General features: G+C 36.2%; 1 protein-coding gene and 1 pseudogene across 3 annotated transcripts in view; one reads left to right on the top strand and one right to left on the bottom strand.

Annotated features, from left to right (window-relative positions):
• The window catches only part of SGCD (sarcoglycan delta), a 1,484,556-nt gene that overhangs the window by 945,639 nt on the left and 514,980 nt on the right, over positions 1 to 23,937 (bottom strand). The window lies entirely within an intron of this gene.
• The window catches only part of LOC103105482 (splicing factor, proline- and glutamine-rich-like), a 71,431-nt pseudogene continuing 61,993 nt past the window's right edge, over positions 14,500 to 23,937 (top strand).

Genomic DNA, 23,937 nt, shown 5'->3' with positions numbered 1-23,937 from the left:
TTTTGTCATGGTCTTCTGGTAGACCAATGATTCTTAAATTATCTCTCCTAGAACAATTTTCTAGGCCTTTTGTTTTGTGAATGAGATGTTTCATATTTTCCTCAATTCTTTTATCCTTGTGGTTTTGTTTTATAGTTTCCTTCTGCCTTGTGAAGCCACTTGCTTCTAATTGCTGTATTCTTGTTTTTAAAGACTGAATTTCATCCCTGGGTTTTTGGTCATCCTTCTCCTTCTGGTTTGATTTTCTTTGGAGGTCATCTTTCATCTTCTTTGCCTCATCTTTCATCTCCTTTGTCTCATTTTCAAGCTGATTAATTTCAGCTTTCAAGGCTCTATTTTCTCATTTTAGTTCAAGTGCCTCTGTTTCCAGGTGACTTATCTTGCTTTTTTAAGTTCTTTTTCCAGTTGTCTTCAGCCTCTCTTAATTGTATTTTGAATTGTATTTTGAGTTCTTCCAAATTCTGTGTCAAATTTGCTGGAGTTTCTGTGTTTTTGCTTGGTATTCCTTGATTTTCCTCTGTTACATTTGCTCTTTGTTCACTTCCTGGATAGAAGCTGTTGATTGTAATTTCTTTTTTTCTTTTTCTCTTGTTTGCTCATATTTGCCCCTTCTTTTCCTCTTGTAGTTGCCTGCACTCTTGCTCCTCTCTTTGTGTGCTGGATCTGTGGATTTGGGCTTTTCTGTCAGCCATCTCCCTTGGAGCTTAGCAAAGCACTCAGAACAATCTGTGAGGGAGGGGTGTGGAGCTTAAACTTCCCTGCACTCTGAAGGCTTGATGAGATTAAGCCCAGCTGAGTTGAACTTGAAGAGCTAGATGTGCCCTGAGTCCAAAACCTTGGAAAGGGGGTGGGGAAGATGGAGTGTCTCCACAGCTCTGACTAGGCTGCGGCCTCTGTGCCTCTCCTCGAGCTGACTCCCAACCTCCTGTATTCAGAGCCCTGAGCCTGGCACAAATTTTCCCACAATGTACCCCCTCTAGTCTAGGGCCTTTGCCTGCCCAGAGATTCCAGCCACTGCTGGAGGCTCAGTACTGTGGCTCTTCCTTCACCTTAAAACCAAGTATTCTGAAATTCAGGCCTTTGGGGGGTTGTACCTTTTAAGTTGAGTCCAGCAGGATGGTTCCTTAGCTCTGTCCTGTTTTTAGATTTGGTTTTCAGTCCCTTAGAAGAATTTGATTTTTAATCAGTGAAGAAGGTTTTTCAGTGGTCAGAACTTTTTCTGCCTCTATGCCTCCATCTTCTTGTCAAAATCTTTACTTTCTTTCCTGGCCAAACTTTAGTCACTTCCTTATTAATTAAACATTTTCTGATCCCTTGAGTTAGAGGTTACCATTTATTGTTATTTCTCAGTTATTTCTGACTCTTCATGACCCCATTTAGGATTCTCTTGGTAGAGAAGGAGTCTGCCATTTCCTCTTCCAGTTCATTTTACCTATGGGGAAACTGAGGCAAACAGGGTTAAATGGCTTGCCCAGGATCATAAAATCAGTAAGAGTCTAAAGTCAAATTTGAACTCATGAAGATCAATCTTCCTTTCTCCAGGTACAGGACTCTAGCTTCTTTCTCATGTAGCTATCCCAGAGGTGATTTGTATTACAATGGAACTCTTTTGCCACTGCTATTTTTTTCTATGCATTTACAATTTATTTGTTAATTTAGTGTATATTACATGTTTTCTACTTGCAGTAGATTTTAAACATTTTGAGTGCAGGCACTGTGTGTGTGTATGTGTGTGTTTTCTTCTTTGTTTTCCCAACACTTGGTACAAAATTACATGTAATGTATTTTTTTTCAAGCCTTTACCTTCTGTCCTAGTAACTACTGTAAAACAAAAGGGCAAAGCCTAGGCAATAGGGCCCAAGTGACTTGCTCAGAGTCATACAGGTAGGAAGCATTTGAGGTAAGATTTGAACACAGGACCTCCTAATCCTAGACCAGGCTTTCAATTCACAGAGCTACCATGTTACCCCACATAGAACTGATTTTTAACAAACATTTGTTAAATTAATCATTCACATGACTGTATTAACTCTAAATTCTTTTTGCCTTGGTCTTAGGCAGAAGTAGTACTGGAAAGAACTAGAGTCGTTTAGTTCAAAATTTTCATTTTATTAATGAGTATATAGAGGCATAGAAAGGCACCATCTGTGTTACATGAGCATTAAGGAGCAGTACAGGGATTTGGACTTGTGAAAATAACCTGACAAAGAAAACAAGAGCCCCTAATCAAATAAAAGGGGACGCTCTATTAAAAGGGCAATTCTTTATTTTCCCGTAGGACAAATTCTACTTCTATCCTCTATAGAGGAGGAAGAATAAAGAGGAAGAAGACTCCAAATGTGACTTCCACATTGTTTCTTAGATCCTGCCTAGTTTTCTTTAGGAATCTCATTAATCTCCTCCCCCAGATTGATTCCCAAACACTATTATCTCTAAATCACTCCATTTTCCCATCTTTCTTCACCCTGAAGCTATCAACAGATGCAATATGTCTACATTGACAAGATAAGGATCACGTTTCTCAGTAGATTTTTCTTTTTACATTATTATTTTTTTGTTTCTACTTCCCCCAACCCCCAGGCATCAGCTTTCTAGAGACACAATCTATACTAGCAGAACTGGGTTAATGCAAGGATTTTATGTATCTTGATATCCTCTGGTCTTTGCAATTTACTAAGGCAGCACCATATAATAGAAAGAGCATTGCATATGGAGCCAGATTAATGAGGTCTTAGCATGACATGAAGCTTGGGTTCTACCTCCAGCTCTGCCAAATATTAGTTGAATGATCTTAGGCAAACCCTTTGACCTAAGCCTCAGTTTCCTCACCAGCAAAATGTGTATAATAATACAGCATATCCATAACTACTCTTAGGAAATAATGATAACTCATTACTAGCATTTATATAGTACTATCTTCAAACAACTGCATTAAACTCTGTAATTATTACCTTTATTATACCCATTTTCAGATGAGGAAACTGAGGCAAAGAAAGGTTGACTTGCACAAGGTGACACAGCTAGAAAATAGCTAAAGTCACAGTTGAACTCGAGTCTTTCCAACCTGGCTCAGTTTAAGTATACTGCCAAAGTTCTCTTAATACTTCCTAATATCCTCTCTTATAATACAGAAATATTCCACTAAATTTGTGTATCTCAATTTCTTTAGCCTTCTTATACTACTGCAATAACCTTCTAATGGGTTTTTCTACCCCTACTATCTCTTTTACCTGATATATCTTTGAGATGTAATCTTTCTCATTATAGATTTGATCATGTCATCTATCAGTTAAAAATTGTTTTGTTACTTCTTATTGCATACTAAGTAAAATAAAAAATCCTTTATCTGACATTCAAGGCCATTTACTTTACTTTTTTTACCTTGATTCATATGTATCCTCTCAACCACTCTATTCTCAAGACTATATAGTATCTCCCCACAATGTCCTATATTCTGTTACTTTTTATTCCCCTTCTCTATATTCCATATATTTGGGAAATGACACTTCTTGTCTCTTCCTATAGTGGCACTAGTCATTTTTCAAAGCTTACTTTAAATATTACCACCTCCTTGAAGCTTTCCCTTATACCTCCAGGTTAACGATGATGTCTCCCCTTCAAACCACACATAATATATTTTTCACAAAATCTTTCTAGGATATTTGTCATCTAATGTTTCTTAGAATTATTTCTGTTTCTACCATTTTCCCATTAGCCTCTAAATTCCATGAGAGCAGGGTCTCTGTTTAGCCTAAACTGTGTACCTCCACGAGCATCTAACATAGTAATGTGTGTAAAGAGGATTTAATAAGTGTATATTGAATAATTAAATGAAAAATTTTATGGATGAATGAATGTCATTGGATAAAATTTTAAAGGCATTTCTTATTTTAGTGAACATGGTGAGTAGAATATCCTATTTAGAAAATAAAGTATTAAATGCATTTGGTAGAAACTGAAATCTTGAATCTAAAGAGTTTTTAGATTGAAATAACTACTGCCAAAGTAAAATACATACTTTATATAGCATTATATATAAAACATAACTCAGCTGCAAATACTCAGAATAAGAAGTAGTGATTTAAGTTCTTGGGGTCAGAATAACTCTAAACCTGAATTTCTAAGATACAGGGAAAGGTTGAAAGAGGGGGAGAAAGAGAGAGAGAATGGGAAATGAAGGAACTTTGAATTCTAGAGGCACATTGGAAAGGATTTCACTAATATAATGATATAGGTCTTGTCATTCACTTAACACACTCCTTAATACATTTTTCAACTGTGGAAGAATTCCATACATAGGAACTCATCTTTGGTTTTATAATGGAGGTCAATGTGTAAACAGAATTCTTTTTTTTGAAATTCAGAATAATACCGTATTCTCCATTTCAAATTCTAAAGCAGAGTGTCAGGCACTAGGGGAGATAGAGCATGTATATAAGATGCAATACCTGCCCTCTGGAGTCTATAGTCTAGCAGAAAGGGAAAATGGGTGATGATATATTAATAAAAGCAGCTAAAATTTTTATAGCAGGTTAAATTTATCCATTTATTCCTTTAAAAAACTTTTACGATAGGTACTATTACTTGCAAATAAGGAAAAGTGAGGTTAAAAGAGGCTGAGACTTGCTCAAGGTCACAATTAAATTTAATAAGCATTTGTTACATGCATACTATTATTTACAAAGTTGTTCACTGGGGCTGTAGAACTAGAAATACAATATAAAGTGGTCCCTGCCTTTGAGAAGCTTATATTCTACCATAGAGGGGAATTTTGCTGTCTATAATTAGAGAATGTCCTTAGACTAAAAAAGGCATTTCTGCCAGATATACATATGAGGAATATGAATTTTAATAAAGGCAAGAGAGGGTCATTGGGCTGAACTTCAGGGTTTAGCTCTTAGACAAGCTTACATTCATTTTAAGGTAATCTCAAAGCATTCTATGTCTGCTAAAATACTCCAAGGAGTCAAAGTCATATACCTCCATGGAGATTTAATGCCAGAACTTCACTGATGTGAGTTTTGGCAACAGAATAACAAAAAAGGAAGTCACATCTACTCTCTTACCTTAAGGTAGAGAGAGTTCTTTGGCCTCAGAGACTCATAGACTTCAAAGACCATGAAATAGGATTCAAAATTAGGATTAAGATTAAGTAACACTATACTTCCATTCATTTTACTTTGGTTTCAGAAGAGCTTGGTTTAGGCCATAGAATTTCCTCCTGGAGGGAAAAACTCATTTCAAATGAAGTTCTGGAAACAGATTATTTATTTCTTAAGAGGGGCAGGGGAAGAAAAGATCTCTTGGGGGAAAATATTTTTTTTCCTTTCATCTGATGCATGAGTGTGTTATGATTTCTCCTAACAAAGTAATTACAGTCTGGGGGCATAAAAGAGGTACTGAAGAGACAACTCTCTTTTTATGGAGGGATTAGAGCACATGCTAAGATTCCAACTGAGTCCACAAGTGGGAAACAGAAACTCCAGACTCCCATACCACATTTGGACCCACATGTGGCAATAATCAGTGGCCACTTTAGAATTGATGGAGTGTTGCCGAGTTGGAGCTGTACAAAACTGGTGGAGATCAATTGAACTTCCATGCCAGTCAGAGACTAGAATGGTAGCCATCATGTCAGAGTAGCAAGATGCAGGTCTAGCAGGAGCAGGATGATTTTATCATTGGGAGACATTCACAGATCTAAAGAATGGAAGAGAGGTGTCCCTTCACAGGTATGGCCTGTCCACACACTTTTTCTTCATGTGTATCTTTCCATATATACTCCCCACATGAATGCTATTCTATGCATGTGTCCTCTAACTCTCAATACTCTACATGCATGTCTCCATGTGTGTTCCTTGGGGGCAAAGGTACACATCTAGATAATATAGCCTTCAAGTTAAATTAGCCTTGCTTATGAGACCTACTATGTGACACAGCTGGTAACACATGATAGGGAGGGAGAAGGCAAAGAATGTCTTAGAAAAGAGAAAGAGGGAAGGAATATTTTCAAGCAGTTGAAGGAAGTAACACCTGAACTTTGCCTTGAAAGAAGACACAGATTCAGAAGGGTAGATATGAGGATGTGCATTTGGGCCATATGGGGATAGCTTACAAAAATGGCTAAAGGCAAGAGAAATAATGTTGAATTCAGGAAACAGGTAGGTGAGAATTAGGGCCTTTGACAGTGTGAAAATTAAAAAATAAAATAAAATAATGGAGAGCTACATAAATATAGATAGAAAAACTTCCAATATAGGTTTAAAACTGATATATGTAATCAAAAGTATACTCAATGATGAAGTAAAGCTCAAATGTGAACTTCCCTTCAGGGCCAGGCTCAATGATGCTAAAGAGACTCTTATTATAAAAAATTATTGAAATATATAAGGATAAATAAAGGATTTCTAATTTAAGGGATTCTATATCCACCCAAATAAACACCCAGGTTCTGCAAGGAACCACTTCTCAAAGCTGTGTTTCACAGGCTTCACTACTGCCTGTTCTGATTAATCCAAATTTATACTATCTAAATAAAAACTACCACTATTATCCTAATAAATCTTAACTTTGCCTTCAAATTATAAAATAGTAAAGGCTAGTTGGTTGAGTCTCAACAAGAATCAAGTTAGGATTCTGAGTCTTAACAGACTCAGAGACCAAATCAAAAACCAGATTTTTCTTTCGTCTTCTCAGAGTTAAACAATCTATAAAAACTACAATAGATATTCAATGGTATTTCTCAAGTTGGGAAAGGAAAACACTGAGCTCCTTCAGATCTTTCCCTCAGAAAGCGAGGCAAAGATGTTCCCAGCTCCAGCCCTGAGAGAGAGTCTCTGAGAGTGTGTGTCTCTGCCAACTGCCAGAGACCAACTGACCAGAGAACAACTCCCAGATGACAGAGATAGTAATTGACACAGCAAAATGGTTATAACTGTCACATCTGAAATTAACATGCCCTCTCAGCTCTGCTTCAAACTCTAATTCTTTTCTCAAGCCAGCCACTTTACTTCTTATCTCTGAACTAATAAAACAATAATTATTTTCTAATATCATCTTTATAACAGGAAGGTTCACTATGGCTGCTTTAGGAAATATGATAAAGAGTCTATGAGAAGCAAATAAAAGAATTCTCATGAAGCAGTGAGGGTCCATATGATGTCAGACAACTTGAGATTGAGGTGGACACTACTGAAACAATTTCATGACTTTTTCAGCTTGAAAGCAGAATTAGAGAAGGAAAGTAGCAAGTGGGTAACTAAGGGTTAAGGATAACTAGAAAGATGAACAGCTGAATAGCAAGGAAGCAAGGAATTCAAGGATGAAAGATTGCCTTATTAAACTAATTAAATATGGGTATTAATGTGAAGGTAGAAAGCAAGCTCCAATCAGCAGGGAGAACAGAATGCGTCCATGCCTGGAGGTCATGGTGAGGATGAAGAAAAAGCTCATAAAGAGGGAGGAATAGGAGAGATTGAAAGTTAACTCTTATGAGAGAAGGGAATTTCAGAGTACAAGGTGCTGAAGATAGAATGGTTTGGGGAAATTACATTAAAAGGGCATAAAAAGTGAGATTCAAGGGAAAGAATTATTTATGGTAGGGTTAAAGGAAATTTTATTGAAGGAGCAAGTATTTATATTGTTTAAAGGATGTATAGTAATTTAAGAGGCAAAGAAAAGAAGGAATGGAATTTGTGGCTTATCAAACACCATGAAAAAAAGGCAGGGGGATAGGAAAACATAAAGTATTTTCATGAGATGTAAATTAGTATGGATTAACCAGAGTATAGATCTAAAATAGATCATTTACTGTAACTTTAACAGAAATAAAAGTTCTTCACTATTCTACTCACTTCCACCCTGTATCCCAAAAAGTATTGTAGAATAAATAAACAAAAGAATTCAGACAGTTCTTTTACATATTTAAAAAGGTAATCTCTAAATTTCTAACTAGTAAAAGCACAGTATGGTAAATCTGTCAGTCAATAAGCATTTATCAAAAGCTTCCTATGTGCCTGGCACTTTACTAAGCAGTAAAGGTACACACACACACAAAGACCAAATCACTGTCTTTGGCAGCTTAATGGAAAATGGTTTGGAGAGGGGAGAGACTTAAGTCAGGGAGTCTAATTATGAAGGATGGCAGCTATGTGACTATAGAGAAGGGGGTGTATGTGAAAGATCTTATAAACATAAAAACAATAAGTTTGTCAATAGATTGCATATGTGGGATGAATGAGAACAGGGACACCAGGAATACACTGAGATTGCAACTGACGGACTGGAAGATTTTTTCCCACTTAAACTTAGGAAAATTAGGAAGAGGGGAGTATGTGGAGAGGGAAAGTTAATTACTTCTGTTTTGGAAATGTTGAACATCCATTTTGAGATGTACAAATATGACTTAAAATTCTGCTTCTATTGCTATTACTCTCTATTATTATCTTGGACAAATCATTTACTATCCTTTGGCCCCCATCTCTTTATATGTGAAATGAAGGTGTTGGACCATACATGCTTTAAGATCAACCCAACTTTAGCTCTATGATTATATGATCTCTTGAAAGGCAATAATGAGGCCAAATGGCCCAGAGAAAAGATGATTGGTTGGGGAGTCAGAGAACCTGGGTTCAAATCCTGCATCTTATGATTTCTACCTGTGTGACCTTGAATAATTATTTTAATCTTTTTAGTCCTCAGTCTCTCTGAAATGATCATTTTGGATTAGTTGGTCTGAACAGTCCCTTCTCCTTTTAAATCATTGATCCTATGACTACTTTAATGGTTTGAATGGGTGGTCACCAATAATTGTAATTAACCCTTAAGCCCCAAGACTATTAATAGCTAGATTTATTAATAAGAAAAATAAAATAAGAGAGAAATATAGAAAGGACATGAAGTATTTTGTAGCCTAATAATCCAGAACCTAACAACTCAGTGTCTGTCTGAATCTCAGCCTCAGAAAATACCAACCCCCTCAGCATCTTGCTGGGTATCATCTTATAAATCCTTACTATACCCACTAGCTCTCTTATATCATTCCCCAGGAACCAATCACAATTCCTCAATTAGCCTGACACCACACAGGGGGGCAGTGCCTGTGGGATCAATTCCATGGTTGCTGATTGACACAAATTCAAAACAAATGGAAGGGAAGTCTAAATCCCTGATTGATCAAATCAAAATACAAATTCCTTTCTCACAATTCCCCCCTGAGATTCTATTGGGAGATAAAATCTCCCATGTTGAAATCTCAATTGAAGGTTTTGGGAGAGTAACATGCCTAATCTCCCCAATGAATCATTTCAAATAGCCAATGTATATTTCTAAGGATCCTTCCACTAAAGGAGTATAAAACATTGCCTTTTTTAAGGGGAAATTACAGCAACCTGGGAACAGGAGGGAAATTTAAAAAAGAAAGAAAACAAAAACAATAATTGGTAAGTACATTGACAAAAAGCCAATTAGGGGGCATTCCCCTTTGGCATAAGAATTTATATTCAAAATAAATGAGTTCAACCCCATTCAGTTCAGTTCGGTTCATTCTGGATCTCTTGATATAGCATATGGTTTCCTCAGGCATCTCCATGGCACCCTCTTCAAAAAAATTCGCCTTCCCAAATTGAGGTGCTGGCAAGTCTTTTATCCTAAAGTTACTCCAAAAGATTTTCAAACTCTGGATTTTAGGACAACCATACAATACCAATGAGTCTTTATATTCAAGAAATTTCTACTCCTCTGATTTAGGATTACTTTGTATCTTCATCAGGTGTGACCATATGGCTTACATTTCTTTCTAACATAGTTTTTACTCTTGTATCATCCCTATGTTTCCTCTCTCTCAGACAAAGTGATATTTGCAACTTTTAAATAGGGTTGTACTTAACCAGGGAATGAAATCAAGGCAGAAAAAAGAGTATTGGGGGCTTTTTTCTCCTCAGATCCTTTTGCCTCCTGTTGCAAAAGTTAATTTCTACGATGTATAGAATCACTAAACATTTATAAATTCAAGAAAAGGGATAATTCCTTTAATGGAGCAATAGAAAATGTTACTTTGGTAATAGGAACCAAACTGTATAATCACATGGCGTATGAAATTAGTTGTGAGAAAGGTGGCTTTTCTAAACAAAGAAACAAGTCTTTCCCCTCTCCATTCATTTTTCTTTAAGAAAAGCTTTCACTTCTGTATAGAAATCACATCATTATAAATGGCTTTTTATCCTGAGTTCTATAGGGGAGCAGAGTAAAATAAAGAGAACTTGAAAATGTTCTAGTAGATATTTTATTCAAAATTGTCTAAATATCTTAATAAATTCCCTGCTACTTTCCACTGTAATTTCATACACATTTAAATTATGTGGATATATTAACCAAAATAAGCCTGGTAACATGTGAACTCCAAGTGTTTCTAAGCCACCACCAATCTTTTGATACAGTCAGATCTATAAGAGGAACAAAAAGTTTTTAAAACTCTCTGGAAACCTTAGAAGGAGTATTTTGCCAATTGGATCTGCTTGGGATGAACAGGTGTTTCTGTTAGCACGTTAATAATGCATTCCCTTAATTAACATAAACAAGTATTGTGAACATTTGTGCACTAGATAAATTCCAGTTTGAATTAATACTGGAAATATTCTAACCAACCTTAGCAATATTTTGAGGAAGAAGATGTGTTTCTTTGAGTGACTATTCTTTTTTAAAAAAGAGAAAACTAAGAGGCAACTAGGTGGCTCAGTGGGTTGAGAGCCAGGCCTAGAGGCAGGAGGTTCTGGGTTCAAATTTGACCTCAGACACTTCCTAGCTGTGTTACCCTGGGCAAGTCACTCACCCTTGCCTCACTCTTGCTGCTCTTCCATGTCAGGACCAATATATAGTATTGATTCTAAGAAGAAAGGTAAGGTTTTTAAAAAAATAAATAAAAAGAGAGAAAATTGGCATGGGGAGAGAGAAATTTCTAGAATCCTTTCCTAATACTTTTGAATGCATTCATATTCCCTGAATGTCCTCCATCTGTACTGAGTTAAATTTGCCTCTCTGCAGTAATTGAAACAAGGGATGTTAAAAGCATTCGAATAATTTTTCTGTTTAGCTCCATAGGATAGAATTAGGTAAAACTACAGGGAGGGCAGATTTTGTCTCAATCTTTAAAAACAATTGTCTAACCAAAAAATGTAATGAGTTGACTGAAAATGTATTGAGTTTTTAGTTACTAGAAGTCTTTGGAATATGTAAGGCTTTTGTGAGGCACAGATGAGAGAATGGTTGTAAAACCCTTTGCATGTCTTAAAGCACTTCATCATTTCAGATATTATTATTATTAGCCTATGGTGCAATTTCTAGGAAACTTCTACTGAACTCCTGTTGAGGTAAAGAAATGCTCAGAGAGTAATACAAGGGGATGACAAGTGTTTAACAAGCAGGGTCTCTGGAAATGTATGCATAAACACATGTTTAAATTTAACCTGCATTATTAACATTTTCTTAAACCTATACAATAAAAATAATTATTCAACCTCTAATTTGTAGTATTTGCCAATTTCTCAGGCATAAAGTCATAAATGACTTTTGCTAGTAGTTAGAGCTGGCTTTGGCACACGCTTTGGAATACCACTTAATGGGAATATTACAAAGGACATTCCTACTCTGCTATATATCAAATTAGATGATCTATAAGGTCCATTCCAATACTGAAAATCTATGTTCTGTAAAATTAGAGAGAGAATGTGGTACCTTTTGTGGAAGACCTTAAAAGAATGATAAAAAAGTCTAAATTTTACTTGATAGTCAATCAGGAGCCATCAGAGGTTGTTGAGTGTCATAAGATGATTAGTCTGGCAGCAACGTAAAAAATGGACTTCATGAACAGCAGTTGGGTGGCTCAGTAGATTGAGAGTCAAGCTTAGAGATAGGAGGTACTGGGCTCAAATTTAAGCTCAGATATTTCCTAGCTGTGTGACCTTGGGCAAGTCATTTATCCTCCATTGCCTAGGCGTTACCTCTTCTCAGCCTTGGAACAAATGATTCTAAGAGGGAAGGTAAAGATTTTAAAAATATATATTTTTAAAAGAAAGATACTGAAGCTGTTAAGTCATTTATAAGAAGTTCTAATGTGATAATACTAGCAACAGAGAATGAGAGGGTGGAAATAGAATACAAAGGACTTAATAACTGATTGAATATGAGAGGTAAGAGAAAGGAAAGCCATAAAGATAACACAGAAGGGCTTGGAACAGCAGAGTCTACATGAATAGCATTACCACAGATAGAAAAGACAAAGGATAGATCAGGATTTGGAGAAAGCTAAGAAGTTCATTTTGGAAGTTTATAATGCAAATTTGATGTACCAGAAGCATGAAGGCTGTTGGTATTTTCAGAGAATGAAAATAGTTGACCTCAGTGGGCTTCCTGAAGAGTCAGTGTCTCATGCCTTAAACTTATGCAGTTGCATGAATTCTTCTATTAAACTGGACATGGGCAAATTTTGATTTTTTGTTGATGGATGGGGGGAATTCACATTGGAATTAAATAATGTTGAAAAAAGTGGAATGGTTATATTAACATATCAAAGTAAGGAGATAGAAGCCCTATAGAGAGAGAAGTACAAAGGAAAACTGTATGAAATACTTTGGAATGAAATTCTTTTGAAGTCCTGTACTTAATAAAAAAAAATGATTATCTGAAGGTATCCATCATGTCTTGCCAATTATCTTACGAAATTTACATATGGGACATGTGTAAGTTCATAGGGGTACAGAAATAAAATGCCCCCATCAGAACAGATCAGATTAGACTACTAATATTGATTAGAGACTTCACAAAATGGGAGATAGAAGAATTATGTTGGTTCTTAATGTGGCAATAAGGTCTATTAGATTTTAGGATCATAGGTTTAGAATTAGAAGGACTCTTAAGAGGTCTTCTAATCCAACCAACATATTCATTTTTTAAATGGGATACCCAAGGCCCAGAGAAATTGAGAGACTTGTCAAAGGTCACAGGATGATGGATTTAGAGATGGAAGCTTCTTTTGAAATCATCTTGTCTTGCAACCTCTTTGCTTCTCCACTTTTCAGATAATGAACTGAAATTTAGATAAGTTCAGTGACTTAACCAAGATGACACATATAATGGCAGTACTGAGATTAGAACCTAAATCCTCTAAATCTTAATCCAGCAGTTATTTCATGACCACTGACAGGGAAAGGATTTGAACATTGACCCTTGGATTTTAATCTCTTCTCAGTGCTCTATGTTTTGGTCTCACATTTATTCACAGTTAATTCCTGAGCCTCCAAGATACCTCACTTGCTGTGTAGTCTAAATTCATAGCTCATTTTAAACTATATAATTTAAATTCATTTTAGATATACTCTAAAAGGCAGCACATTGGTACAGTGGATAGAGTACTGTGTTGGAATCAGGAAGATATGAGTTCAAATTCAGCCTCAAGCACTCTGTAGCAGTGTGACCTTGGGCAAATCATTTAACCTCTGCCTCCATTTTCTCAACTTTAACTAGGAATCAGAAGAGCATCTATCTCAATGGATCATTGTTAGGATCAAATAATATGTTCAAAGTGCTTAGTACAATGCATGGCATATAGTATTCACTATAAAAATGCATACTCTCTTACCTTCCCTGCCCTGACCTAAAACAGGGATTCTTCACTTTTTTTGTGTTATGGGTCTCTTTGTACCTATTCTCAAAATATTACTTTAAAATAAATATAAATAAAAAATAAAATAAAACATAGGATTACAAAAGAAATGCATTATGTTAAGATACATATTGAGATAGCCTGTTTTTTTGTAGTCAAACATTACTACAGGGGGTTGGATTTCATAAATCAGTTAATGTTCCATCTGTTAAGTGTCAGGGAAGGGCAGGTCAGCCATTGTCCCTAAGCTCAGGGAAGCAATAGGGGTTGGCCCACCTGAGAAATAATGGGGGAGGATCTGAGATCTCCAAGCACATCTCCTCATTAAAATATCCACCAATTGGGACTGCCAGGGTAGGTCCAAATGATGCACTCTCAGGCCAATCAAAAGAAAGACATACCTAGGTATAAAAGACACTGTCAGCACTCCCTCTGGGTTTGGAGCGAATAGAGACATGCCAATGCCATTGACCTATCTTATATTAATTAGATTACATGCCCCCATTAATACATTATCAGAAAAGAGAAAAGTAATATTTATCAAATATTAAAACAAAATGAAAAACAAGGTCACAGAGCACCAGGTTAAGAATCCCTTCAAAGCAATCTATACATTTTGAAGAAGAGAGAAGCCAAGAAACCTGAAATGACTTGTCTCTCTAGAACACAGGGTCACCTATTTCTTGTCCTGAGTCCTTTATAGAACTTGACTTCTAGGACCTTCTATTTCCTCATCAGTCAAATGAGGGGTTGAAATCAATGACCTTAAAGGTCTATTCCAGCTCTAAATCCCCCTGCTTATTCAACCAAGGCAACTGAGAGCAGGCCTGTAAATCTCCAACATGTACTCAGGCCTGACACATTCTCAGAGGTCTCTGAATGAGATCTCAAGGAACAGAGAATGGAAGAATGCTCCAGAGCCTTTCCAGAAGAGCTCCACTTTGATTCTGAATTACTCTGTGCATCTTGGCTGGTCTCAGGCAGGCACCCACCTGCACATATACAAAAGGAGCATCTACATCTCAGCTTCAAACCTGAGCTTTCAGCTGGATATAACGCAGAAAGAAACAAAGAAGAGCATGTTTCAGCTTGAATGGACTGCTTTGTTGGAGAAAAATAGAATTTCTCTAAGAGTGAGCTTTGGGGGTAGAAATAGAAGGCTGCTGAAAATCAGTGGAGCAAACTTAAATGCCCTATTGGCAGTAGATGAAAAATGCTCCTAAAGGTTATTTCTCCAATGCAAGTTGTTGTTCAGTCATTTTTTGGTCACTCATGACCCTATTTTAGGTTTTCTTGGCAAAGATACTAGTATAGTTTGCGATTTCCTTCTCCAGCTCATTTACTGATGAGGGAACTGAGGCAAATAGGGTTAAGTGCCTTACCAAAGGTCACATAGCTAGCAAATGATTGGGAATGGATTTCAATTCAGGAAAGTGTCTCCTGGATTTAAAGTCCAGTATTCTATCCACTGTGCCACCTGCCCAGTGCAAAGCTACCTATAAATGATAAAATCTATACCTCCACAAGTGGTCCTGGGTGGAAGGAGCACTGCACTCAGAATGAGGAGACATGGACTTAAGATCCAACTCTGTCACTTACTGGTCATGAAATTTGGTCTGTTCACATCTCTAATTCTCTGTTTCCTTACTTTACATAGGTAACACTGATATTAAAGTTTATACAGTATATATGTTACCCCATTGCATCCTCACAACAACCCTGTAAGATGCTTGCTATTATTATTCCCATTTTAAATATGAGGGAAGTGAGACTGAGAAAAGTTGAATGACTCACCTAAGGGTCAGACAGCTAATAAGTGCCAGAGGGAAGAATTGAAATAATTATTTCCTGATTGCAAGACCAACTCTTCTTAGCCCCTGCATGGCCCCAATGCCTCAGAGAGAGACAATGATGCAGGAACCATCTCTAAGATTTATTTCCTTTATCAATCATGAAATATATATTAAGTATTTACCATGTTAAGCACAGGGCTAGGTGCTGGGAATACAAAGACAAAAATGAAATAACTTCAATACTAAAGAAACTTAGATTCTATCTGGGGAAATGGCATGGGGGAATACACACACATACAAACACACGTATAAGTATATAAACACATTTATATATGTATGTAAATATGTGTATGTATTTATGAAGCATAAAAACAAGCAACTTCAAGCTAATGGGGGGAGGAATTATCTGCTGTTCATGTGAGTGGGTAGGATGATAAGGATAGACCTTATATGAAAGATGATGACTCTTATTTGAGTTAGGTTTTTTAAAAATGAGGGATTCTAAGATGTTAAAGTAAGTGTAAGGGGGAAAGGTTGAGCAATGAAATAGAGAAGGAAGATGGGTATCCTTTGAGAGACATCAAAGAGGCCAGTTTAGATCAAAATGAGAGAGGTGTTTAAAACACTTTGTAACTCCACACAGCTATCAAGATATAAATAGTGATTATGATGATCATTATTAAATTTGGAACTTGGACTTTACTTGGCTTTTGTAAAATAAGAAACTGAACTGTCTTGAAAATTGCTGAATTTTGGCTCAGAATTCCCCACTCTCTCCTGTACAATTCTCAATGTCATCAACTATTTATTGAAGTCGTCTAAGTACTGTGGGGATATAAAAACAATAGGAGTATTTTCTTTACTTGAAGAGCTTGCAGTCTATTCACAGAATAAAACTAACACTGGTAACCCCCAAATTCCATCTTTTTTTTTTTTGGCTTGTCTTGCCTCTAATCAGAGCTGCCTCTGGGAAATCTGAGAATATAGCTCATAATTAGGACTCCCCAGATCTGAGATTTTTCACAAATGACCCTTTAATTGTGGACCAGACTTAAGATACAGAATGACCATTATTCCATTCCACAGAAAATGAAGGAAAGCGACATTAAGGACTCATAATTGCCTAAACGTGAAGTAAATTCCCCATCACTCTATTTTAGTCCCTCATTTCCTATAAAGCCTATGTCATCCTATGGTGCTCACACTACTTGTTTTAGAGCTTTAAAAGAAGGAAACTGAACTAGAGGTTTCTGGGAAAGCAAGGCTCAGAACTCTTCAGTCCAGTTCTTACCTAATCCCTACCCCAGACTAAGAATAATTTAGAGTGTTTGGATTCTCACTGATATAGAAATTTGTTTAGGATTAGTAGATAGATACCAATCCCATACATACACCGGTTAGTCATCTTTCATCTCCCAAACCATCCTTATAGTTACACTAGTTTGGACTCACTTCAGAAGGGAAATGAACTCATTATTCCTAGAGATACAATCTCCCTTTATCTTTAGTGGACATTGTCCAGATATCATTGTTAAGTCATTTCGGTTCTGTCCAACTGTTTGTTGCCCAATTTGGGATTTTTCTTCTCAAAAATACTGAAATGGTTTGCCATTTCCTTTTCCAGTTCATTTTAAAGATGAAGAAATTGAGGCAAACAGGATTAAGTACTTAGATACTTAAATATCAGAGGCCAAATTTGAAATCAGGAAGACAATTCTTCCCAACTCCAGACCTGACACTTTATCCACTCTGCCGCCTAAGCTCCTAGAAAAATATTGTCCTGGAAATTCATGCCCTTTTTTCTATGAATCTAAAGTTCAAGAACTCTGAAGAATTTTCCAGAAATCTGAGATTCGAGAACTCTCACCACTCTGAACACATGGCCCCTACCTCTTTGACTGTTATCTCTCAGATCAAGAGGTCATACCACTTCCTTTCCCATGGTAGAAGCCAAGAAAAAAGTAAGAAGCACTTTGTTCCTGGTAAAAATCCACTCAACACTCATGTACTTCTGCCCCAAGGTACTAATGTTCAGCTCTTAATGCAGTGACAGTGTCTGCTTCAGAATAGGCACTTAATAAATGCTTGTTGACTACCAATGCCATTCCATCCTTAGAATCTACTATGGGAAATTTCTCATCACCACCACCAACAAAAAAAAAAAAAAATTGAGTCCCAGGTCCACTCTTAACTCTGTTACTCTATGAAGCTTTATGAAAAGGAAAAATAAAAAGCAAAGTGCAAAGGCTAAGTTAGTATTGAAAATTGCCTTTCATGGACCAGCATAAAAAAGGGGCTTCTCTCACAGAAGCCCCTCAAATCAAGTCATCTCAAGTAGATTCAACGCAAGTCAAGATCAGGGGCCAAGGATAGAGAGAGATATCAAAGAGTAGAATATGTATAAAGCAGAAACATATTAATCAACCGGCACAAGAACTTGAAAATAAAAGATTAATATCTGTCTACTCAATTGAATCAATATGAATTATTGATATTACTCATTTGCTTCTTTTCTTCTCATCACTTTTCAATAATAAAAATAATAGCTTATATACTGCTTTAAGTTCTGTAAGACACTAGACCCATATTATTTCATTTGGATGTCCAACAACAAGGTGCTATTATTATCCCCAGTTGTAAGATAAGAAAACTGAGGCTCAAAGGTTAAGTGACTTGCCCAGGTAGGACTCAGTATGGAAGTGTCTGAGATAGGATTTGAACTCATTTCCAAACTCCAAGTTCAACACTATCACCATCTATCTACATGACTTTTCTTCCTTTTTTGGGAAAGCTAAATGAGCTAGTGGAAAACAACAATAAAATAAACTTATGCCTATATTTCTATAATATGGTTTTGTTGTTGTAGTTGTTCAGACCTGATAAACTTCTCATAAAACTATTTGGGTTTTTTTTTGGCAAAAATCCCAGGGGAGTTTGCCATTTCCTTTTCATGTTCATCTGCTAGATGATAAATTTCTATAAGAGTTTGAGGAATAAAAGAGGACTCACTGGTGTATGATGGTGTGGACACAAACAGAGTGAAGTAACTTGTTTAGGGCCACATATCTAGTAACTATCTGAGGCCACATCTGAACTAAGATCTTCCCGACTCCAGGCTTTGCACTATAAACACTGGGCCACCTAACTGATGCCACATTAACAAAAACAAAGTTACCATATGGACATAGATATTATTTATTTCTAGTCGTTGATTCTCACTATATTCATACCTAGAGTTTAAAGTAATGTACCCTTCTCTAATTTTTTATAATACTTTGGACCTGTCCCTTTTACTTAAATAATGCATATTATTTATAACATAGTGGAAAACACTGGATCTTGAAGTCAAAAAGACTGAATTTCAAGTCTGGCCTCAGGCATTTACTTGCTGTGTGATCCAAGGTAGGTCACAGTCTGTCTTACTTAGTTTCTTCCTATACAAAAATGGAGATAATAATTGTACCTACCTACTTTCATATTTGGTACAAGGATCAAATGAGATAATATATGTAAAGAGTTTTTCAAACATTAAAGTACAGATATCCCATCTTCCATACCGTGCATAGGGTCTCGTGATCTGGAACATCCATGTAAAAATATTTGGCCTTCCTTCCTTTCTTTCTTTTTTTCCTTCACTTTAAACATTATTTTATTTGGTCATTTCCAAACATTATTCATTGGAAACAAAGATCATTTTCTTTTCCTCCCCACCCCTTCCCACCACCTCTCCCATAGCCGACGCACGATTCCACTGGGTATCGAATGTGTTCTTGGTTCGAACCCATTTCCACGTTGTTGGTATTTGCATTAGAGTGTTCATTTAGAGTACCTTCTCAGTCTTATCCCCTTCTCCCCTGTAGTCAAGCAGTTGCTTTTCCTCAGTGTTTTTACTCCCACAGTTTATCCTCTGCTTGTGGATAGTGTTTTATAGATCTCTGCAGATTGTTCAGGGACATTACACCGCCACTAATGGAGAAGTCCATTACCTTTGATTGTACCACAGTGTATCCGTCTCTGTGTATAATGTTTTCCTGGTTCTGCTCCTTTCGCTCTGCATCACTTCCTGGAGGTTGTTCCAGTCTCCATGGAATTCCTCCAATTTGTTATTCCTTTTAGCACAATAGTATTCCATCACCAACATATACCACAATTTGTACAGCCATTCCCCAATTGAAGGGCATCACCTCATTTTCCAATTTTTGGCCACCACAAAGAGTGCAGCTATGAATAGTCTTGTACAAGTCTTTTTCCTTATTATCTCTTTGGGGTACAAACCCAGCAGTGCTATAGCTGGATCAAAGGGCAGACAGTCTTTTATCACCCTTTGGGCATAGTTCCAAATTGCCCTCCAGAATGGTTGGATCAATTCACAACTCCACCAGCAATGAATTAATATCCCTACTTTGCCACATCCCCTCCAGCATTCATTACTTTCCTTTGCTGTCATGTTGGCCAATCTGCTAGGTGGGAGATGATACCTCAGGGTTGTTTTGATTGGCATCTCTCTGATTATAAAAGATGTAGAACACTTTTTCATGTGCTTAATAATAGTTTTGATTTCTTTGGCTGAGAACTGCCTGTTCATGTCCCTTGCCCATTTATCAATTGGAGAATGGTTTGATTTTTTGTACAATTGATTTAGCTCTTTGCAAATTTGAGTAATTAAATCTTTGTCAGGGGTTTTTATGAAGATTGTTTCCCAATTTGTTGCTTCCCTTCTGATTTTAGTTACATTGGTTTTGTTTGTACAAAAACTTTTTTATTTGATGTATTCCAGATTATTTATTTTGTATTTTGTGACTCTTTCTAAGTCTTGCTTGGTTTTAAAGCCTCTCCCTTCCCAAAGGACTGACATGTATACTATTCTGTGTTTACCTAATTTACTTAGAGTTTCCTTCTTTATGTTCAAGTCATTCATCCATTTTGAATTTATCTTGGTGTAGGGTGTGAGGTGTTGATCTAAACCTAATCTTTCCCACACTGTCCTCCAATTTTTCCAGCACTTTTTATGAAATAGTGGATTTTTGTCCCCAAAGCTGGGATCTTTGGGTTTGTCATATACTGTCTTGCTGAGGTCACTTACCCCGAGACTATTCCACTGATCCTCCTTTCTGTCTCTTGGACAGTACCAAATTGTTTTGATGACCGCTGCTTTATAATATAGTCTGAGATCTGGGACTGCAAGGCCCCCTTCCTTTGTATTTTTTTTTCATCATTTCCCTGGATATCTTTGATCCTTTGTTCTTCCAAATGAACTTTGTTATGGTTTTTTCTAGATCAGTAAAAAAAAAAAAATTGGAAGTTCCATGGGTAAGGCACTAAATAGATAGATGAATTTGGGTAGGATGGTTATTTTTATTATATTGGCTCATCCTACCCATGAGCAGTTAATGTTTTTCCAATTGTTCAAGTCTCGTTTTAGTTGTTTGGAGAGTGTTTTGTAGTTGTGTTCATAAAGTTCCTGTGTTTGTCTCGGGAGATAGATTCCTAAGTATTTTATTTTGTCTAAGGTGATTTTGAATGGGATTTCTCTTTCTAGTTCTTGCTGCTGAGCTGTGTTGGAAATATATAGAAATACTGATGACTTATGTGGGTTTATTTTATATCCTGCAACTTTGCTAAAATTGTTGATTATTTCGATTAGCTTTTTGGTTGAATCTCTAGGATTCTTTAAGTAGACCATCATGTCATCTGCAAAGAGTGATAACTTGGTTTCCTCATTGCCAATTTTAATGCCTTCAATTTCTTTTTCTTCTCTAATTGCTACTGCTAGTGTTTCTAGTACAATGTCAAATAATAGAGGTGATAATGGGCATCCTTTTTTCACTCCTGATCTTAATGGGAATGTTTATCCCCATTGCAGATGATATTAGTTGATGTTTTTAGATATAAACTGTTTATTATTTTTAGGAATGACCCTCCAATTCCTATACTTTCTAGTGTTTTTAGTAAGAATGGGTGTTGTATTTTATCAAAGGCTTTTTCTCCGTCTATTGAAATAATCATGTAATTTTTGTTGGTTTGCTTGTTGATGTGGTCAATTATGTGGATGGTTTTCCCAATATTGCACCAGCCCTGCATCCCTTGTATAAATCCTACTTGATAATGGTGGATGACCCTTCTGATCACTTGCTGAAGTCTTTTTGCTAGTATCCTATTTAAGATTTTTGCATCTATATTCATTAGGGAGATTGGTCTATAATTTTCTTTCTCTGTTTTTGACCTGCCTGGCTTTGGAATTAATACCATGTTTGTGTCATAAAAGGAATTTGGTAGAACTCCCTCTTTGCTTATTATATCAAATAGTTTGTATAGTATTGGGGTTAGCTGTTCTTTGAATGTTTGATAGAATTCAATGATGAATCCATCAGTCCCTGGGGATTTTTTCTTAGAAAGTTCTTTGATGGCCTGTTGGATTTCTTTTTCGGATATGGGATTATTTAAGAAATCTATTTCTTCTTCTGTTAGTCTAGGCAATTTATATTTTTGTAAATATTCATCCATATCACCTAGGTTGGTATATTTATTGCCATATAGTTGGGCAAAGTAGTTTTTAATGATTGCCTTAATTTCCTCTTCGTTGGAGGTGAGGTCCCCCTTTTCATCCTTGATGCTGTTAATTTGGTTTTCTTCTTTCCTTTTTTAATTAGATTGACCAGTACTTTGTCTATTTTGTCTGTTTTTTTCAAAGTACCAGCTTCTAGACTTGTTTATTAGCTCAATAGTTCTATCACTTTTGATTTTATTAATTTCTCTCTTAATTTTTAGGATCTCTAGTTTGGTTTTCTTCTAGGGGTTTTTAATTTGTTTGTTCTCAAGTTTTTTGATTTGCATTTCCAATTCATTGATCTCTGCCCTCCCTAAATTGTTAATATATGCACTCATGGATATGAATTTTCCTCTAACTACTGCTTTGGCTGCATCCCATAAGGTTTGAAAGGATGTCTCACCATTGTCATTTTCCTCAATGAAATTATTAATGGTTTCTATGATTTCTTCTCTAACTAACCAATTTTGGAGTATCATATTATTTAATTTCCAATTAATTTTTGATTTGGCTCTCCATGTACCCTTTCCAACCAATATTTTTATTGCTTTATGATCTGAAAAGGTTGCATTTATTATTTCTGCTTTTCTGCATTTGAGTGCCATGTTTCTGTGACCTAGTATATGATCTATTTTTGTGAATGTGCCATGTGGTGCTGAGAAGAAGGTGTATTCCTTTTTGTCCCTATTTATTTTTCTCCATATGTCTATTAACTCTAATTTTTCTAAGATTTCATTCACCTCTTTTATCTCTTTCTTATCTAAATTTGAAAGTGGTTGGTTCACTCCAACACAGCTCAGCAGCAAAAACTAGAAAGAGAAATCCCATTCAAAATCACCTTAGACAAAATAAAATACCTAGGAATCTACCTCCCAAGACAAACACAGGAACTATATGAACACAACTACAAAACACTCGCCACACAACTAAAACTAGACTTGAGCAATTGGAAAAACATTAACTGCTCATGGGTAGGACGAGCCAACATAATAAAAATGACTATCCTGCCCAAACTTATTTATCTATTTAGTGCCATACCCATGGAACTCCCAAAAAATTTCTTTACTGATTTGGAAAAAAGCATAACAAAGTTCATTTGGAATAACAAAAGATCAAGGATATCCAGGAAAATAATGAAAAAAAACACTAATGAGGGGGGCCTAGCAGTCCCAGACCTCAAACTATATTACAAAGCAGCAGTCATCAAAACAATTTGGTACTGGCTAAGAGAAAGAAAGGAGGATCAGTGGAATAGACTGGGGGAAAGCGACCTCAGCCAGATAGTATACGATAAACCCAAAGATCCCAGGTCTTGGGACAAAAATTCACTATTTGATAAGAACTGCTGGGAAAATTGGAAGACAGTGTGGGAGAGATTAGGAATAGATCAACACCTCACACCCTACACCAAGATAAATTCAAAATGGGTGAAAGACTTAAACATAAAGAAGGAAACCATAAGCAAATTGGGTAAACACAGAATAGTATACATGTCAGACCTTTGGGAGGGGAAAGACTTTAAAACCAAGCAAGACATAGAGAGAATCACAAAATGTAAAATAAATAATTTCGACTACATCAAATTAAAAGGCTTTTGTACAAACAAAAGCAATGTAACTAAAATCAGAAGGAAAACAACAAGTTGGGAAAAAATCTTCATAAAAACCTCTGACAAAGGTTTAATTACTCAAATTTATAAAGAGCTAAATCAATTGTACAAAAAATCAAGCCATTCCCCAATTGATAAATGGGCAAGGGATATGGATAGACAGTTTTCAGATAAAGAAATCAAAACTATTAATAAGCACATGAAGAAGTGCTCCACATCTCTTATAATCAGAGAGATGCAAATCAAAACAACTCTGAGGTATCACCTCACACCTAGCAGATTGGCTAACATGACAGTTATGGAAAGTAATGAATGCTGGAGGGGATGTGGC

This window comes from Monodelphis domestica, chromosome 1 (genome assembly GCF_027887165.1).
Source record: "Monodelphis domestica isolate mMonDom1 chromosome 1, mMonDom1.pri, whole genome shotgun sequence".
NCBI lineage: Eukaryota > Metazoa > Chordata > Mammalia > Didelphimorphia > Didelphidae > Monodelphis > Monodelphis domestica.
Note: the sequence above shows the minus strand (reverse complement) of the source record. Positions and strands in the feature narration are given on the sequence as shown.